The 4,232-nt window shown below is 60.4% G+C and overlaps 1 protein-coding gene across 1 annotated transcript in view; it reads left to right on the top strand.

Annotated features, from left to right (window-relative positions):
- The window catches only part of GPR132 (G protein-coupled receptor 132), a 149,654-nt gene that overhangs the window by 133,770 nt on the left and 11,652 nt on the right, over nucleotides 1-4,232 (top strand). The gene's annotated exons all lie outside the window — the stretch shown is intronic.

Below are 4,232 nucleotides of genomic sequence, written 5' to 3'. Positions count from 1 at the left end.
GCGGGTCCCTGACGTCTGCGGGCGCCCGCCCCGCCCCGCCCCGCCCCGCCCCGCCCCGCCCCCGGAAGCCAGGTTAGGGCGCGCCCCGCCGCCAGGTGCACGCCGCCCTGCCCCCGCCGCCCGGGCCGGGTCCCTCCCCGCCTGGCCGCCCGCGCCCGCCCCAGGCCCCCTCGCGGTCGGGGTCGGGGTCGGGGTCGGGGTCCCCGGCCCCCCACGCTAGCTCCCTGCCCGCCGGAGCCCCCCTCCCCGCCTGGCCGCCCCCACCCTCACCCCTCACCCCCGGCCCCCGCACGCCTCCCTGGCTGTCTGGGTCGGGGTCCCCGGCCCGCCCCCCCACACTAGCTCCCTCCCCGCCCGGAGCCCCCCGTGCCCCCCTCCCCTCCCGGTCTCCGCCCCGCCACGGCCTGGCTGGGGGACCCGCCCCCGCTTGCGGGGAGGAACCTAGGGCCGGGAGCTGCCCCCGCGTCCTGGCCCCGGGCCGGCGGGTTATCGCTTAACCCGACTCGGGAGCCTTCCCCAGCCCCTAACCTTGAGCCCCGCCCGCCCGAGTGAGGGGGGAGCCTGGGGTAAGGGGGGGAGTCCCAGAGGCCCGCCCGGATGCTGCCGACCCCCGCGGTCCAGGCCCGGGGTGGGGGTCGAGGGGCGGGGTGGGTCGGGACTCGGGTGCTCACCCCTCCCGGGGTTAGGGCTCAGGGGCACCGGGAGTGGGAGGGGGAAGGACTGACGCTGGGGCGGGGGCCGCGTGGGTGACGCCTGGCGGGGCGATGCCTCCCAGGTATGGGGAAGGCCTGGCCGAGGGCCGGGTGCGCAGTGGAGGGAAGGCCTGGGAGCCGCTGAGCCTGGCCTGAGGCCCCCCTGTGCCAGCTCGGGCAGCCGGGCCCCCGGTGGGAACCGGGCTTGAGGGGGTGGGCGGAGCAGGCCCGGGGAGGGACCTGCAGGGGTGATCAAGACGTTTGGACTTCATCCCAAGGACAACGTGGCGCCGCAGGAGGGTTTGATGCCAGCCAAGACCTGCCCTGACGAGGGTATTAGAGAGCTCTGGGTGCCCGGGAGAGTGGGTGGGGGCGGGGAGGGTCAGGTATCCAGCCAGAGGCCCTGGGCTGGACAAGGTGGAGACTGAGGAGAGGGAAGAGGTTGGACTGGGCATTCCCGGCTTGCCCCCCCTACACCCTGCCCTGAGCTCCCGACTACACTGGTGGCCCCATCCCCCACCCCCCGGCTTCCGGGTGAGTTTGGCCTCCAGCCCAGAGGTTGGGGAATTTCCCCAACTACCTGCTGGACACAGACCAACCCTCTCCCTGAGGCCCCAGCCCTTGCCCAGTGGCCCTTTCCTACCCTCTCAGGGCTCTGGGGCCAGCCCTCACCCAGAGCTTCACCCACCTTGGTAAATGGCCCTAAATAAAAGTCCTTTTCTCTCTTTGTGTCTTTTTCCTGCCAGGATCCTGACTTCTCCCAAGCAGAGGGAGAGGGGAGGCAAGTACGGTTCCCAGCAGTGACCTGGACAGCCTGCTGTCCCTGGGAAACAGGTGATCAGGTGTGCAGGGGTCAGCCGCTGAGAGTCTGGCACGGGGTGAGGACCCGGAGGACAAGCAGGTGAGCCAATAACATCTGGGAGGCCAGGACAGAACTGGGGAGCAGCTCTAGGCGCCATCAGGAATGGGGGAAGACCTAGAGCCACAGGGAGGGCCTGGAAAGAATGAGGCGCACCAGCCAGGAACCCACAGAGGAGCAACGGAAAGGAAAACAGGGCAAGTGGGGCCACAGCCCCCCCAAACTGATTTGTACACTGAATACAACCCAGTAGAAGTAGCTACAAGATATTTTTTTTACAACTGCATAAAGGAGTTCTAAAGTTCATGTGGAGAGTAAAGGTACAAGAATAAACAGGCTGAGGGGCGCCCGGGTGGCTCAGTGGGTTGAGCGTCCGACTCTTGGTTTTGGCTCCGGTCCTGATCTCAGGGTGGTGGGATCAGGCCCTGCGTCCTTGTCCTCAGGCTCTATGCTCAGCGAGGAGTCTGCTTCTCCCTCTCCCTCCACCCCTCCCCCTGCTCTCTCTCCCTCAAATGAATAAATCTTTCAAAAAAATAGGGCCACCCAGGGGGCTCAGCAGTTGAGCCCCTGCCTTAGCCCTTAGCCTGGGCCATGACCCCGGGGTCCCAGGATCGAGTTCCACATCCGGCTCCCCACAGGGAGCCTGCTTCTCCCTCTGCCTGTGTCTCTGCCTCTCTCTCTCTTTCCCTGTGTGTCTCTCATGAATAAATAAATAAAATCTAAAAATATATATATATTTAAAAAAATAAAAAGAATAAATAGACTAAAAGTGCTGAACCGGACGTGTTCCCAAAGAAGATGCGCAGAGAGCCACAGCACATGGAAAGGGGCTCAACACCATCCCTTCTAGGGCGGTGCAAAACCTCCCACACCCATTAGGATCGTTACTATCAAGAAATGTAGGTAGAAAAAAAAAAAAAAGAAATGTAGGTAGATAGATAAACAGACAGATAAAATAAGTACTGGCAAGGATGTGAAGAAATTGGAGCCCTGTGCACTGTCAGTAGGAATATAAAATGGTACAACTGCTCCGGGGAACAGTATGGCAGTTCTTTGAAAACTTAAAAATAGAATTATTATATGATCCAGCCATTCCACATCTGAGTGTTCACCCAAGAGCTGAAAGCGGGGACAGGGACAGACGTCTGTCTCTATGCTCAGTAGCATTACTCACGGCAGCCAAGAGGTGGCAGCGCCCAATGCCCCTTGATGGACAGATGGAGGAGCAAAAGGGGACCCATCCCTACTGGGGGTGGAGGGATGGGGCGGGGAGTGTTCAGTGGACAGTTTCAGTTTGGGGAGATGAAAAAGGTTCAGGAAAAGGGTGGTGGTGGTGGTTGCGCAGTGATGTGAATGTACTGAATGCCACTGAACCGTACCCGTAAAAACGGGTCAGATGGTAAATTTTATGTCATATATATTTACCACAACAAAAAAAGAAAAAAGAAAGCCGCAGAAAATCCTGTAAAATTCTGTAACAGAAGGCTCTAGTTGTGCTGGAGGGCAGACTCTCTCTTAGAACCAACCGGAACATTTCGTTAGGGGCAGTTCACTGGCCACACAGATCAGAGGTTTGTGTCATCATTTAGCATTTGATTATTTGGCATTTACAATCCATGAGGAAAAGGTCATTATTTAATTAAGCGTATTGGGACAACTGGCAGCCATCTGCAAAAAAAAGCATTGGGCTCCTATCTCCATAATAAAATCCTTGTGGTCCAGAAACATAAGAAGAAGAAAAAAAACCCCACAAAAACATTCCAAGAAAACACAGGAGACTTAGCAGACGGACCCCACCGGCTCTTCCCTGCCCAGCGGTCTGTCTGGGCCTGGCACATCCCTGCTGGTGACCAGAAGCCAAAGGTCAGCTGTAGCCAGGCGCTGGGTCCCCCGGAGGTGGGGCCAGGGGCACCTCCTTGTTTGCATCCACCGTGTGGCTGCCCGGTCTCCATGGGCCTGTCTGGCCCGGGAGGGGACAGGGGCCACACTTGTCTGCAGGCCCTGGGCCCACGGGTCCCCAGCTAGGGAACCCTCTGGGCTTGCCTGTGGCCTGAGCACTGGGACAGCGGCCATGCTCGGGGACTGGAGACGGTGACCCCGGCAGAGCCTCCACACTGGCCTCGCTCGCCACAGAGGCCTGGAGCCCCCCACTCCCCCCACAACCCAGGCTTGCTGGCCTCCTAGACACCAGTCCTCTGGACTCAGCCTCAGGGCTGAAGGTAATTATCTGCACGCAGCAGGAGAGCTGCATTGAGTCCACGGTTAATTATTCACGCCAGCTGAGACCACTCTGCTGGGGGGGGGGCACCCGCCCTCCCGGGCCCAGCTTGGGAGCAGCGGGCGCTGGGCTGGAGCAAAATGGCATGAGCCCCAGGACTGGTACACCCGAGGAGGGGGGGGCGCTGTGCGGCGGTGTCCACGTGGTGTCCACGAGGCCCTCTCGGAGCCTCCTTCCATAAGGACAGTGTATCTGGGACCTTCTCCCTCTGCCTGTGTCTCTGCCTCTCTCTCTCTCTCTCTCTCTCTGTCTCTCATGAATAAATAAATAAAATCTTTAAAGAAGGAAAAAAGGGATGCCTGGGCAGCTCAGCACTTGAGTGCCTGCCTATGGCTCAGGGCGTGACCCTGGTGTCCCGGGATCGAGTCCCATGTCAGGCTCCCTGCATGGAGCCTGCTTCTCT

This window comes from Canis lupus, chromosome 8 (genome assembly GCF_003254725.2).
Source record: "Canis lupus dingo isolate Sandy chromosome 8, ASM325472v2, whole genome shotgun sequence".
NCBI classification, from domain to species: Eukaryota; Metazoa; Chordata; class Mammalia; order Carnivora; family Canidae; genus Canis; species Canis lupus.
The sequence above is the reverse complement of the archived record's forward strand: the minus strand, read 5'-3'. Positions and strand labels throughout refer to the sequence as shown.